The 16,479-nt window shown below is 37.3% G+C and overlaps 1 protein-coding gene across 4 annotated transcripts in view; it reads right to left on the bottom strand.

Annotated features, from left to right (window-relative positions):
* FUT9 (fucosyltransferase 9) overlaps window positions 1-16,479 on the bottom strand; it is a 201,227-nt gene that overhangs the window by 48,582 nt on the left and 136,166 nt on the right. Inside the window, exon 3 of one of the 4 annotated variants that reach the window (XM_047860805.1) lies at window positions 1,221-1,332. The exons of the other annotated variants lie outside the window; for them this stretch is intronic. The gene's annotated coding sequence lies outside the window, so the exon portion shown is untranslated. The remainder of the gene's footprint in view (window positions 1-1,220; window positions 1,333-16,479) is intronic. 4 annotated transcript variants of the gene reach the window in all.

The following is a 16,479-nucleotide window of genomic DNA, read 5'->3' as shown; positions in this document are numbered from 1 at the left end:
GTAACTATGAAGTGTCCAGATGATTCTGTCTTTCCTTAATTTTATCTCATGTTCAGCCTAATTCATTTTTTATAACATATATTTAAACCAGTGAAAAATATGTACCCAAGGATTAATCAGTGAATATAAAATAGTGAATATAATCAGTGAATATAAAATATAAACCAGTGAAGATAAAGTAGTAGCTGAGGTAATATCAAAAATATGCATAACTTGATCACTAAGGAAGAATGAATTAGCGATGCAATTCAACAAGACTGTGCATTAATTCTAAGTTTAAAATAATAGGTGTGTTTGAAATCTTATTGATACAAGACTCACTTATGAAACTAACACATTCATTCATTCAACAGATACTGGCTTCCTCTCAGGTTCTAAATTAAAGTACTATACTAAGGATTAAGATTATGGAAAGATGATAGAATCTGGATCCTAGCTGCAGGAGAAGATAGTTTACAGAGTAATGTGAAATACCATGGGAGACTTTATACCAGTAAAAGAGAACAAGTTAAACAGATTTAGTCAGTGTAATTACTGTGGCTCTGCAAACCTATTTTGGGAGACATTTCTACAAATTATACAGTTTTAAATCATCTATATAGGTCCACCAATGCATTTGGTCTTATACAACCCATCTTAATAACTTAGATTCTAATTGTTTATGTCTTACTCCATTCTCTGATTTTTGGAAGGGAGTTTTAGAGATGAGAGTTGCTTTTAATTATGTTTTCCCCCTTTGGCTCAACTTAAGGGTTCGTACATCTTCGTTCAGAGTGCAAAGCCAGGGACACAGAGATATTCTATGAGCAAATACTTAAAACTAAATTTACAAATGATGCTGAAGTTCTGAGGATTCAAGCCTTGATGGCTGATACAGGATAAGGGAGAGAGAACTTGAATTTTAGTCACTGATAGTACAGAATGAAGTCATGGACATTTGGGGTGATGATGAACCAGCAAAACTAATGTCATGGAAACAGCAGAAATGGTGAGAGATTCTTTACATCTCCCCAGAATATTTGATCAACAAAAAACAGAGCAAGTTCCTGTCTGAGGGCTGGTCCCTAGAGTCACACAAAGAGTGATTAGGGAATTAGAGAACAATCTGCTTTGCTCTGTTGCAAACTGTTTCCACCTGAGAAGTTAATAACTCCCCTTGCCAGGGCATGGATTCAAATAAATTAATATTTGATATCTATAACACAGAAAGTTTAACTTACATTATACAGTGCTTACTGGTACAATTTCATACATCTATACAGTGGAGAAAATCCTTGTCTCCAGTATGTCCATTATGATATGAGGATGATTAAAGGCCATTAAGATTTCACCCTGTTTTGAAAATATATATTAAAAATACAGTCAGCAAGAGTGTGTCCCTTTATTTATTTATTTAAAAGCAAGACACATGAAGTATAAAGTTAAGTCAAATAGCATTGTGAAAGTTATGGTAAACACTAATCATATAATCTTCAAACAGCGGATTGCAAAAGTACAGTTTAAAAGTCCATTGTTGAGGCCATGCCCAACTTTTTTCTAAAAAAAATGTTTGTTCTATTACTTAAAGACTGGATAATGTAATTAACATAATGAAATTTCAGATTTAGAGAGGAAAAATAAATAGCATTGGATATTATATTTTCTGTATATACATTCCTTTCATTTACATCAGATCATTATAGAAAAATCTCTGTATTTCTCTAGTAAGCTTGTCTCCAAAGAGAAGACAGTAGCAAATTCTGAGGACAAGTGATCTTTGGATAATCAAAAGAAAAAAATGCAAGGCAGGGTTGTTCTATAGTAATATGTTATTGATTCAAAGTATAATTTCAGGACTGAGTAGTTTTGTCAGAGAAATGGATCAGTTTCCTGTTTTGGGAAATATGTATATAAAAATAGGTTATATAATATTTTGAAATCCTTAGTTAAATTAGCTTTACAATCCTCACTGGAATTTCTGAGATTTAAATGTTTAGACCTTTCTACATTGTTTTTGTTTCATTTAAAGAGTTACTAAAATCCTGGTTGATTTTTAAAGTGTCGTTGATAGTCTAGAATAGATTATAAACTAGAGCTTTCCTTATAATTAACATAAACATCCCCAAATCCAGAATTGTTCACTCTGTATCAGTGTACATTCCCCAAATAGTTTTATTAGGCAAGCTCTTTTAAGGGAAAAACACAAAAAGAAATTCATCCAAATAATAGAAAGATTATGAGGGGTGCCTGGGTGGCTCAGTGGGTTAAGCATCTGGCTCTTAATTTCAGCTCAGATCATGGTCTTGCAGTTGATGGGATAGAGCCCCGCATCAGGATGAAAGCTCATAGCCTGCTTGCGATTCTCTCTCTCTCTCTCTCTCTCTCTCTCTCTCTCTCTGTTGCTCTCTGCCCCTCTCTGCTCTCTCTCTCTCTCAAAAATAAATAAATGAACATTTGAGAATAAAGATGATGAAAAGTTCCACACACCTTACATTTTACCTCATTTAACATGTTTTAAAAAAAGTTTGAGGAGCTCAAGGTCCTCTGTGATTTTTCAGTGATTTTGGTAACACCCTTCTGAGGTACTGTGGACAGAAGAATTGTCACACCCATTTCACAATTACATGAGGAAAGGAAGGTGAAGGTATTGATAATATATAGAATCAAAGAACAAATAGAAATAACCAGAACTTATTTAACCTTCTCAGCTACCTATGATTTCACAATGTCTTTCTCTAGGGCTAGGTATAGTTAATGCTGTTTCTTAACAGGCAGAAACTAGGCAGAAACTTTACCTTTTATTTTTCTCTTTGTTTTCTAAAACAACAAACCAACTCAACTTTAATGGGAAGTGAAGGAAAAAAGAGAACGTTTCAAACGAACATTTCCTGCCATAATTTTATTTAATGGCAACGTATTTGATTTCTTTTGTTACAGGCAGTCACACAATTCACACAAGGTCCAAATCGAAGCCACAGTGAAAAGGAGATAGTATATTTATATTTCATAAGAACGGGGCTTATGGTATGACGAAATGAAAAGATCTATAGTGCTTAAAACAAACAAACAACAACAACAATGAAGGCAAGTAAGAATATTCCCAAGGCTCCAGGGGGAAAAGCTGAGCTAATACAAATGAAATTAGAAAGATGTCATTGTGATAGGTACGGTGTCTCATAGATTTGATCCTCAAAGTGTTGCATGTTGGAAGGAAAACTACCAGTCCTGGGCCAGTGTAAAAATTGAAAAACTTTTTAGTAACGTTACCTATTTTGCTAATGAAGAGAAACACCAGACTCACCAAGGAGAAGTATCCTTTGAATAGCAACCAAGTAATTATTACCTTTTGTGAAATAAGCTCTCATTGCAACCAGGAAACCCTAAATTAAAAGGCTGGAACAGACATTTTGGCTTTGTGGTCTCCAAAGGGATACAGCTATATTCAAAATAAATAAATAAATGAATAAATAAATAGTAACCAGGACTAGCTACAGGAGAAAATCTTAGGTCAGAAGTAGTTAGAATGCACCTGACAAAGGCATATTAAAAACAAACAAACAAAAAATCCAAAAACCTATAAATTAATTGTTCCAACAATTAGATACTTAATAGTACAAAAAGCAAACAACTCTTCTGTATTACTTTGCTAGGGCTGCCATGACAAAATGCTAAGACTTGATGGCTTAAACAACAGAAATTTATTTTATCACAGTTCGAGCAGCCGGAAGTCCAGATTTAAGGTGCTGGGAGGGTTGGAGTCTCCTGAAGGATCTCTCCTTTGCTTGCAGATGGCCACATTCTTGCTGCCTCTTCACATGACCATTCATTTGTGGGTGTCCTTGTTGTCTCTTTTCCTTCTCCATCTTTCTCTTCCTCCTCCTTCTTGTTTTTCTTGTTAAGATTTTATTTTTAAGTAATCTCTACACCCAATGTGGGGGCTTAAATTTATAACCCTGAGATCAGGAGTTACATGCTCTACTGACTGAGCCAGCCAGATGCCCTTCTTTGCCTTTTTATGAGGACACTAGTCACATTGGATTAGAGCCACACCTTAGTAGCCTCATTTTAACTTAATCACCTCTTTAAGGACCTACGTCCAAACATGGTTATATCTGAGGTACTAGAAAATATAATTACTGGGACTTCAATGTATACATTCGGGGGGCGCCTGGGTGGCTCAGTTGGTTAGAAGACCGACTTTGGCTCAGGTCATGATCTCGCAGTTTGTGAGTTTGACCCCGGCGTCGGGCTCTGTGCTGACAGCTCAGAGCTTGGAGCCTGCTTCAGATTCTGTGTCTCCCCCTCTCTCTACCCCTCCCCTGCTCGCATTCTGTGTCTCTCTGTCTCTCAATAATAAGTAAACGTTAAAAAAAATTTATCAATGTATACATTTGGGGGGAACATAATTCAGGTCATAACAAATTCTCTCCCCAAAAGATAAGGAAGGCTTCTTTCATAATAAATCATTTGACAACCGAATCATTTCCCCCTCCTAACTCCCAATTACTAACTTTCTAGATTTCCAAGAAATCTAGAAATTAGGTTTCAGAAACTTTATAAACTTTCTAAGAACATTTAAAAAAGAACAATTTGTATGGGAAAGTAAACCATAACTGCTATAGAATGGAGACAGCCTTTACTCAGATGATTGTGCGCTGTGTTTTTATACAACAAAGAGAATGCTTTTGTGCTTTAAAGAACAGCCTAAAAAATGTTAAGAAAGTATGGGTAGGCACTGGGACTCTTAATGCCTCCTCAGCATGCACTACACCCACTCCATATTGCGCAGCAGCAAGCACTTTGGAAGACCAACAGAGTTCAGGAGAGAAGTTCCATGAGGTCCTGTCCAGTCCAACTTCTGTCTTCCAGGACTTGTTCACTTACAGTGACTGGTTCAGAAATGGACACATCAACTAATTTGGTCCAAGCAGAATGAAGTGCAGCATTTTTGATTGCTGGGAAAAGGGAAATTCTCTTTCTAACTGGACAATGTACTGTGTGAAAATGATACAGCTACAAGTAGCTATTTTGTGATAACGGGGGAATGTAAGTCTAAGAATGAAGCTTTTCTTGGAAGAAAAAAGAACTGATAGAATTGTAAGGAAACTGAATTAGATTTGATCAGACTGTACCCTAAGTCCCTCACCTCTGGACTCCTAAATTATGTAAGCTAATAAATTCCTTTTACTGTTACTTTTTAAAATTCTGTTGTTTACAACCAAAACAGTATTTACTAATATACCTTCCAGCTTCCAACTAACAAGCCAAATACCATTTGTTTGCCTTTAAAAGAATATTGTTGGGGGTGCCTGGGTGACTCAATTGGTTGAGCATCTGACTCTGCATTTCAGCTCAGGTCATGACCCCAGGGTTGTTGGACTGAGCCCCATATGGGCTCTGCACTGAGTGTGGAGCCTGCTTGAGATTCTCCCTCTCTCTGTCTCTGTCTCTGTCTCCCTCTCCCCCCCACCCCCACTCATGATCTCTGTCTCTGTTTCTCTCTAAAATAAAATTGTAATCCAAGAAAAACTATAATTTTAAAAAGTAAAATTTGGCCAGATAATTGTGGCTATATAAACAACTAAGGGTTCTAGAACTAAAATCCAGAATCAGTAGTGAATCAACATTTGGGAAAATGATTTCATTCCTTCTCCCCCTATATTTCTTTCATTCATACTAATATCCAATTCCAAGAAGCATGATGAATATTAGTAAGGTAATAACTATAAAGTACTTTGATTTCTGATTTAGAGAGTAATATCAAGTACATCATCATATATAAAAGCAAATATTGTGTCAAACAAGGTTAACCATTGGATTGAAACCATCCATTTCACTTTCTCTCATTAGTCACATTGGAAACTAACTAGTTGTGAAATAAGGTTAATGAAGTAGAAACATACAGTCTGATAATCAAATCCAGAAACAAAAGATGCATGTAGTAGTCCCCCCTCCAGGAAAATTAAAAATTCAATCATTTCTTCTAGGATCAAGATTGGCTGCTGGCCATTACCAGCAAAAGAAATATTTCTGAAAGCATGAAATTAAATTCTATAGCACATAAAAATAAAGCCATTCTATTTTTTTAAATGACAGTAGTGATTCTTGCATTCATAATTTAAAAGCAAAGAAACTCTAGAAAAGCGAGATTCAAGGCATAGTGATAAATGAGAGCCCTCAGGAGTTAGGAAGTATTTCCTATATTGTCATTTCATAAGTTACTATTTCTTTCTTGTTTGAGTGAAGACCTTTGCAGTGAAGATCTTTGTAGAGATGGTCATTGTCAAGATACAGACAACCTTCTAATTGAAATCATGTGACTTTGTACTTTCTTAGTTTAATTCAGTCTGATTTCTTTTACTTTTCAGGATATTTCTTAATTTCATACTTATAAAGAGGTATATGGAAAGTATTCATAACTCTCACATTGTCTACTTATAGCGATTCCTACACACTTATTTAAAAAAATGATACATCAGTTTTTCCGGTTCCCCAAAAGTATAGATGAACGCAAGGCATCAGTCAATGCCTAATGTCCCGCTGCAATTTAAAGGAGCCGAAGTAGAAAGGGAGGAAGCAGTGAGCTCTCACAGGGCACAGGGAACAGGGCACAGAGCACATCCTGGATGAGTTGAGAGGAATCAACTCTCAGATGATCTGATTTGTCCAAAAGTTGTTTACATGTATTTACAGAATTTAGATTCTTGAAAACTAATCCCACCAATTACACACAACAGTTTAATGCCTTGCCCCCAGCTTTACTGGGATATAACTGAAGCGTAACACTATGCAAGCTTAAGGTGTACAACGCTTACCAGAGAAGTTAGTTGACACATCCATCCACTCATGTAGTGATAATTTGTGTGTGTGTGTGTGTGTGTGTGTGTGTGGTGAGAAGTTTCAAGACATACTCTGTTAGCAACTTTCAAATATATAATACAGTTAAATACTTTTGTAAGTACTCCAGTTTGATACCATTTCATAGTTGGGAAAAAATGATGGGCTTGATTTAAGGTACTCTACTTTCTTCATTAATGAGAAGAATTAATCCCTCTATAATACCTAAAATTTCCAGGTCCTTCTAGTGCTGTTTCTTCTTTTTTTTAAATATTTATTTATTTTTGAGAGAGAGATAGAGCATGAGCAGGGGAAGGGCAGAGAGAGAGGGAGACATAGAACCCAAAGCAGGCTCCAGGCTCTGACCTGTCAGCACAGAGCCCGATGTTGGGCTTGAATTCATGAACTATGAGATCATGACCTGAGCCAAAGACAGACGCTTAACATACTGAGCCACCCAGATGCCCCTAGTGCTGTTTCTAAGTAGATTTCTATGGTTTGCCCAGAAGATACCCAGATGAAGTTTGCCTATATTCTGGGAGGAAAAGCTCAGCTTTCACTGAACCTCACATGCAGGAATGAAAACACTTTTCATATTCATGCTCTTCAGGTGCTGCTTTTAATGCATTTTTAGCAACATTCTTCTGAAAGGCCATAATTCTCCACTTACAACTCTATCAACTGAATGGGCAGTAATATTAAATTGCTTGTACTTAGCAGAACATTCATAAGCAAAACACAGCAAATCATTGTCTAAAAAGACAGTACCTAGTGACTTAGGGTCCTGTGACCCTAAGTAGATCAGCACATAGATATGTCTCAATGCAGTCTCTTCACCTTAAACGTTAGTGGCTAGATGGAAGATTGCATTAGGATAGTTTATGGAAGTATAATTATGCAAAATTATTCACTCTCACTCCATGGACTCATTTATTCAAGCAATACTTACTGAATAGCTGGTATGGAACAGGACCTAGGCCTCCAAAGATGAACAAAACAGACATAGCCCTACTACCCCCCTCCCTGCTAATACCCCCGCCCCCTCCCCTGGCTTTTGACCCAATGAGAGAGACAGGGAGTGAAACAAGCACTTAAACTCTCTGTGAGGAGTGCCACAGGGCTACCAGATGCCTGTGGAAGGAACTTCCATGTGTAAATCTAGGTCACTATTCAAATCTGAACCTCAGGGATCAGGTCTGGGCTGAATTTTCAGACTTGGGTATCACCAGCGTATGCAGTGTGTAATAATCAAAACCATGACAGAGGAAGAGATGACCCATAGAAGGGCCAATGCCCAAGCACAGAATCAGACTTCAAAAGACAGACTCCCTCCCCATGGTTTCTCAAAACATAATGCTGATCTCACCCTAAGTAAAGATGGGAACAGTTCTGATGGCACTAAATATATCTCTAAAATGTCTTCCATTGACTCTGGCCTCAGGTGGGCCTGTGAATAGGAGTGCCCTCTGATCTGTGTTTGAATGCTTCTCAATTTCATCCCTAATTTGATACTTATATCAATTTTTAAAGATTGCCATTGTCTTCTACCTCAAATTATGGAGCTGGAGATATCCTTTTATGATGAGAAGCAGGTTCTGGTGATTAAAAATAGTTTCCAAGCTCACAGTGAGCTCTTGATTATGTAACACCATTGTATTAGATGGTTGCTTCCTGGAGAAATAAAAGGGTACATTATTCCTTAGGTCCAAAATATCCTAGTTGAAACTCAAAGCTCATCAGAGAAGGGGATAGTGAATCTGTGTATAACTAAATTCTGTTCACAGCTTTGTGTAGCAGGTCTCTTGAGAATGTAGGGGAGTTTTGTTCTGCATAACTTTGTCAAGTGAACTAGCTGCAGATGTGCTATGGGGCCATTTACAGTGCAGTGCCTCAAGTAGGAAGGCAAGACTGATGTCTTTACCGGATAAAATCTTTAAGGAAGGCTAGTCCCCTTAAAGTATGTCTGCAGTTGATCTGATACCAGACAAACAATTTCACTTCACCTTAGGCAGCAAAGACAAGAAAGTAAAGTGTAATTTCTCACATTCTCTTTGATAGATTTTCTTCTCTTTCTGTTAAAATGAGACTATCTTCTTCAGACATTGCAATATACTTTGGGGGGTGGGGAAAAATTTCTGCTAATAAATATTCCACAATGGCCTGACCCATGAAATGAGACTCATCTTGAAGTAAAAGTTACCCTAAGGATAGCTCGCTATCAAGTTTATTCAGAGCAGTTAAGCCCCAAGGAAAGCAGGGCTTTCTTCCTTTTCCTTTAGTCTGAATTTAACATCTATTTTAGCCTCCAAATGACTTCAGGTTAAAACATCTTCTTGCTGTTACCAAGTGTGCTATCTTTGGTAATCCTACATCCAAAATATTAATTAGCATTCTCTTTGGTATCTGAAAATCTAAATTACAGAATCACACCTTTCCTTTTTGTAGCCACACTGGTAACGATAATTAATAAGTGTTATCAGTGGCATAGCTCAAAACTCAAGATGAATGAAATATTATAAAATTTCAAAACCTGAAACAGGAACGAAGTGGAAGTTGCTAGAATGTTATCTTACCTCTACCCCCAATCCTATGGAATTACGTGTACCTTTTATTATCATTATTGTTGCCAGGCCAGCTCCACACCGCTCAAGCATAGAGAGGTTGTAGTTGTTCACAGACCTGGGGTATTCCGGAAAGAAGTGGTCAGCCTTTCTATAGTGTGCTGCTGCTGCAGGTAGAAAGCAGGTTGATTGCCGGTGGCTCGTGGATTAGGTGCTTCTGCTGTGCTGTTGAGTTCTTTCAATCCAGCTTACATGCAGCTGCCAGAATAAATCTCCTGCTCTGTCATTCCCCTTATCAAAATCCTCCTTGCCTCATCCAATGTGGTGACGGTAGTCCAGGTCAGGCATCCAAGGTGCTACGCCCTCTAACGCCACTGCCCTATTTCACACACTCTGAGGCTCAGTTCGAAACACGGTCCACGCCCCACACGTCCCTCACCGCGTTTTTCTTCACATTGTTCTATTTGGAATGCTGAATCTTCCTGACCTCCAGCCCCAATTCCCACACTTTAAAAATCCAGGTCTGCAAAAAATACTACTTTCTTTACAATGACTTCTTGGTCCCTGATTGCATCTACTGAATTTTCATGGTATTTTATCTGCAAGTCTCTAATTTGTACCATTTTCTATCCTGTCTCATGGTAATTATTGGATACGTCTTATCTCTCCACAAAAGAACAAGGTCCAGGTGAACAGAAATGATCTTTCACTCTATAAGTATAATTATTAAAAATTCAGGCAAAGAAAGGCTTGCTTTAAATTTTTTTTAATGTTTATTTATTTTTGAGAGAGACAGAGACAGAATGTGAGTGGGTTAGGGGCAGAGAGAGAGGGAGACACAGAATCCAAAGCAGGCTCCAGGCTCCAAGCTGTCAGTACAGAACCCGGTGCAGGGGCTCGAACTCACGAGCTGCAAGATCATGACCTGAGCTGAAGTTGGACGCTTAACTGACTGAGCCCCCCAGGCGCCTCGAAAGATTTGCTTTTGATGGGACTCACAGCTGTGTTTTTTTCCTAGCAATGTCCATATTTCAGTAAGGTTTATTCTTGGTTCTGCTGATGACTGTGAATAAGTTTTGCTTGATGTTGATACTACAGACCTGATTTGAGGCGAATGAATGTCTGCCTTCTTAGTGAAAGGAGAGTACTTTTTCAAGAAGGGTTATACCGAGAAGGCATTTGTTCTAAGCTTTAAAATATGTAACCATTTTGAGTTGAAGGCATCATGGAATAATTTTTGAGTCAGTATTGTACTTTTACTCTCAAAATGTTCCATTGTGGTTTTCAATACTTTTATTGTCTGTCTTAAATGCTATATTACATGTCATCTAAATTAGTAATCATGTTCCTCATTAAAACAAATGCACTCTGGTGGTGGCAAAATTAATTCAGTTTAACAAAATACATGGAGTACTGACTGTGTTAGATGATCACAGAGAATTATCATAATGAAAGCAGTCTAGTTGCTCAAGTAGCTCAAAATCCAACAGCCCAAGTTTTAAGCCACAGTCACAAAGAAGCAGTTAGAGAACATTTTGTTGGGATTTGTGTGCAAAGAGTTAGAACAAAGACATCAGATTTGTTTAAACATTCACTTATATATACCACTAGAGTGTTTTCTTTTTTCTTATCTTAATGTTTCCTCAACCTTATTGCAAAATACATAATTGGAGCAAGATGTATCTTGGGCTATACAAACTTGTTATCATCTGAGCTTTCCCAAAGTTTCTCTAGCCTCAGGAATATTTAACTGTCCTCAGAGGGTCAATGAAGTTATCAAGAACCACAGAATAAGGGGTGTCTGGGTGGCTCAGCTGGTTAAGCATCCGACTTGGTTTTGGCTCAGGTCATGAACTCATTGTTTGTGAGTTCGAGACCCTCATGGGGCTCTGTGCTGACATTGCAAAGCCTGCTTGAGATTCTCTCTCTCTCTCTCTCTCTCTCTCTCTCTTTGTCCCTCCTCCACATGTGCCTGCACTCTGTCTCAAAAAATAAATAAACTTAAAAAAAAGTACCCCGAAACAAGTAGACTTCACAGCACATTCCCATAGCTTGATTGATTATGCCATGTCATTTTTACTGAAAGGAAAATGATTTGAAAAATCCAGCAGTCTGAGTCTGTTTTTGATGCACTATACAGCACTCATACTTTATCTGACTCAATGCTGGAACTTTTTGATGATTATTTATTCATGTTTTGATTACTTGGGTTTTGATGGTCGTTGTTGACTGGCTTCTATCCTCCAAAATCTCCAGAACTCTATGGCACTCTTAAAATCAAATAACTTTGGAGAAAGGAAGGACTTGGTGATCTATCCAACCCTAATTTCTCATTCTCTATAGAAGAATCTGAGACCTAGAGTGGTTAATTGCCCCCCATCAGTTAGTAATTTACAGTGACTAGAACCTGAATTTTCACACTTCTGGCCTGGTGATTGATCAGCCTACTATGAAAAGCAGTTAGAAAGAATTCTAGTTCTCATCAACTTTGTGAGGTCTATGGTGAGTTAAACATGATTTTTAATGAAGGACTAGCCTTCGATTAATTGCACATGTGCTGCTCAGCTTCAACACTTTTTCTTCCCAACATAAATGTTTCTTTGAAGGATTGTCTTTGTAGTTGTCTCTAAAACTAATTTTCCCTTCGGTGCTCTTTATCCCATGTTCAGTGGTGCTTTTACCTTTATCTCTGATGTGAAACCATATCAAATGCACTTTTTCCCCCTAAAATATTAACTATATCTCAGCCCCTAAATATCTTTTATCTGGAATGGCTGTGATATCTTCAAAGAATTCCTGCAGATTAGTTATGCAAGCCTGAATCCATCATGGCCAGCATTCATCAAGTGATGCTTTAGCACTCCATGGGAGATGATTGTTTGACCACCCCCCTGGGGTCTTGCTCATTTCAATTAGCACGTGAAGGATGGAGAGAGAAGAAATCTTCACTCTGGGTGCTACCAGTGGCAAATGTCCGTATTACTTTTAGATCTATGAAGAATTCTTACTTCTGCCTTTAGGTTTAAGATCAGTAATTATCTGCCTCCTGAAACTTAGTTTTTTTCTCAGAAAATGCACCAACATTTTAGTATTTCTGTATTTCTAGTATTTCTATATCACACAGTTGACATTACTTATTCTTTTCTTTTGCTTTACAATAAAAATGAGGATAATAGGTACTTGTACAAATGAGAGAAAAGATTGTGCCACTTATCTTATTGGATAAGAAAAAAAAAAGGAGAGTTGCTTTATCTCTTACGTGAGAAGGTAATTGTGTTTGTACTGATTGTTACTCTTTGGCCTGTGAATTCTTTGCTCTCTATTTAATTTCTGGAAGAGAGGCATTTGCTTGTAAGATATTTTATATTTCATTATGAAATAATGAGAGAGCTAAAGCAAGCCTGATTAAATTACTGCTATCCAAAGATAGAGAAATTTTAGTTCCAAATTTAGTGTTGTACAATAGGGCTTGTCAATTAATAGCAATAAAAGTGGCTGGAGCAGACCCACGAGCATATTTAGCTGGCTCCTGAATGCATTTTTTGAAATAAATTTAAAATTCATTTTATCATTTTATAATAATAATAAAAAAATCCTTTCACCAAGTAGTAATGCTCTTTTATAGTAACATGGAAAATAATGAGAAGATACATAAAATAGAAATATAAAGATATCCCTTTAGCTTCTTTCTGCAACAAAGTGGCATTACAGAATTAATTTATTCCTCTTTAAATGTAGTTCCAAAAGAGGAAAAGCAAAGAATATTTACTATATACCTTATGCATCAAGAAAATGTTCTTTTATTTTCATCAAATTAGCCTCTTCTTAGGAAGTATAGACATTGAAACTAGATTATAAAGATATGGCCCCTCATGTTTTACTTTACAGTTTCCCAGTGTGTCATTTTTGTGTTTAAATTAGAAGCACCTTTTACATTTGGTATATAAAAGGTAACCAGCCTCACTGATACGTTCCAGTGTTGACTGCATACTAAATAATAGAGCAGATTAAAAGTGTCTTGAGTTGTCTACAAACCAGTAGAACGATAGGATACATTTTAAAAAGGGAAATTGGAATGGTCTTGGGAATCATGCTTTTTTAAAACATATTTCTGAACCCTATATAAGAGGCACCATGTTAGGCCACTTAGGTAAGGGTACAGAGCTGCATGGTCTACAGCAGCCCCTGTCATTTATAAACTCACATCTAATGAAATAAGGCAAATTATTTCTCTGCTGCTCAAAATCAGCAATTTTATTATGTCAGTCCAATTAGAAGTCAAATCCTGGGGCACCTGAGTGGGTTGAGCGTCCATCTTCGCTCACGTCACGATCTCACAGATCATGGGTTCGAGGCCCGCATCAGGCTCTGTGCTGACAGGTCAGAGCCTGGAGTCTGCTTTGGATTCTGTGTCTCCCTCTCTCTCTGCCCCTCCCCCAGTCACACTCTGTCTCTGTCTATCAAAATTGAAAAAATGTTAAAAAAAAATGAAAAAAAAATTCAAATCGTTATGGTGAGCTGGTAATCTCTAAAATTTAACAGAATAGGCACCTCTCACCCCCTTCCCATTGTTGCCACCTCCCCCATGTGCTTTTTCAACACATGCTTTCTCACTGTTGCTCTGGAAAGTCTGCCTCAGGGCTTTTGCACATCTGCTTAGAAGCTATCTCTGATATCCATCCACAAGGACAGCTCCTTCACTTCATTCTAATCCTGAGTCAAAACTCCCCACAGGTTTTCTTTGACAACCTTCTCTAAAATTAAACCCATCTCCATACCTCATATTTTCTTACATATTTACATTCTCTAGGATTTATTGCTACCCAACATACTATATATTGCAGTTATTAATTTTTACATTGTCCATTTTCAAATAGATTACAAAATCTTTGATCTTGGGAAATTTTGTCTTCTACATTCCCTACTATGTGCCTGAAACACTGCCTACCACACTCTAGGTGCTCAGTAAATATCTGCTTAATGAATGAATACATAATAAGCCAAAAACATGTGTCCACTAATAGCTATGACATAATAAAAAACATTATAAATAGTATAAGCAGAAAATGGGTATTGTCCTTAAATCATGGGATTCTACAGATGGACTTTGCAAGTGGAATTATTTTAATCTCTGTTGTATTTTCTGTACAATGGGTTTATGTGGTTAATAAACTACCTCATTTCTTCCATAAATACTAATGATAGAGTGCTATAATGTCTTTAGATTTTTTTAATTTTAAAGAGAAACTAGGAATATGTCTCTTCTTCTCTGAGAGTAATTATGAAAATACACCAATTGCTATGAATAATTCCACTTTAAATATGCAATGTTTGATAATAGATCTCAAATATGAAATTAATTTCTTCTTTTCTAATCAACCTCTTCCTATTTGGAGTCTTAATAGCTGAAATAACAGAGATCCATTGTGTTTTTAATCAAATTAGCAGGCAGATTTCCTCCTTTATTGCCCTTCCATAAAAATCTATTTAGCATAAAATAAGGATGCTGTAACATTTTCAGGCAATATTTGATTATGTACAGACTTAAATGCTTCCAATTCTAACCAATTATTGGAGGGTGCATCTAATTATATCTTCACTTCTAATTCAGCAATCTGTTTTTCCAGTTGTTTCAACCTGGCATATCACTCTTTTCTCCTCTCAGCAGAAAAAAAAGATATAATAGACCTACATAGCATTGATCAAGCAATTTCCCTAAATGAATAACTGGTGTTCTTTATAGGCAACACTGGAAGCTGCAAACAAATATCATCATTCGTTCAACTAATTGGGAAAAACATATCACTAAGGAAGAAAGAGGATTTAGAAACTCACTTTCCACAAAAATGAGAGTGACAGATAATACAGGTTGCTGTTAATGAGTGTGTGTATGTGCCTTTGTGTGATAACACAGCCAGGTGAGAGTATTGAAGGGGTTAGAGGTAAACAGCACACCCAACTTAGACAGGAAGAGCACACTGATTAAGGGGTACAGTTCACTATTTATCTGGAAAGCCTTACCTCTACCCTCAGTAAGTTGGGGCTTTCTGAACCAGAATTCACTGTTGCCAACTAGCAAAAAGCAAAGCAGATGGGTGGAGTTGAGTGGGGAGGGAGAATCTGCTTAAGTTATTTCACTGCCCTTTCATTGCCCTCTGTCATTTGGCCCCTTGCTAGTTTTTAACAAGGCAATGTGATTCTCACTTATCTTCTTGATCCAAAAGACACATGGCTCAGCCATCTTGTCTAAAATTTCAATCCACTCACCAGATTCATATCTTTATATTTTAAAATAATCTTATTGAACAAATACTGTCTGACAGTTGGCGAATGGCCCTGTGCTCAGCACAGACATACCCTAAGGATATGATATGTCTGAGGGTGGCAAGTTGAGGCTTGGGGAAAGGGTGTACTCAAAAGCAAGAAAGAAGATAGGCAGAGCAGGAGGGAGGGAAGGGGAACAGGGACGGAAATGAAGGAAGGAAGAGAGGAAGAAAAAGAGGGAGGGAAGAAGGAAGGAAAGTAAGAACTACATGACTGATCTCCTTGTCTAACCATTAATTTTCAACTTATTGGGGTATCATCCTTACTCTCTGGCCATACCTAAATGCTTACAGTTTTGTAAGTACACTGAAGCAGTTCCTGTTACATGGCCTTTTCTCATTTTCTTCTCTCCATCTGGAGAATGTTGTAGGTAACATTCCCTAAACCTCCAGACCTTTCCTGACCACTCCTTGCTTGATGCCTACACTATCCACTCTCCACTGTTTCTATCTTAACAAGTGAAATACATTTGCCAAGTATTAGTTTGTATGTGTACTCTCCTTCCTTGGGTAAGAAACAACTTGAGGCAAGAAGCTAGATCTTTATGTTCTTGTTTTTCCAGTAGCTCACACAGTGCCTGGCAAATACTATCCACTCAGTGAATGCTGACTGAATAACGCCTGTAAAGAAATCTCTCAACTTCTCTGAAATTCTCTCCCATTGTATAGGTGAATGAAATACTAGCAAAGGTAACATTTGTGAGAGCTTCTGTGTTCGTCAGGACTGAGTTGAGCAGTTACATTCAGTATGTCATTACATCCTCATAACTAACTTGCCA

This window comes from Prionailurus viverrinus, chromosome B2 (assembly GCF_022837055.1).
Source record: "Prionailurus viverrinus isolate Anna chromosome B2, UM_Priviv_1.0, whole genome shotgun sequence".
In the NCBI taxonomy this organism is placed as follows: domain Eukaryota; kingdom Metazoa; phylum Chordata; class Mammalia; order Carnivora; family Felidae; genus Prionailurus; species Prionailurus viverrinus.
This window is presented reverse-complemented; position numbering and strand designations above follow the sequence as displayed.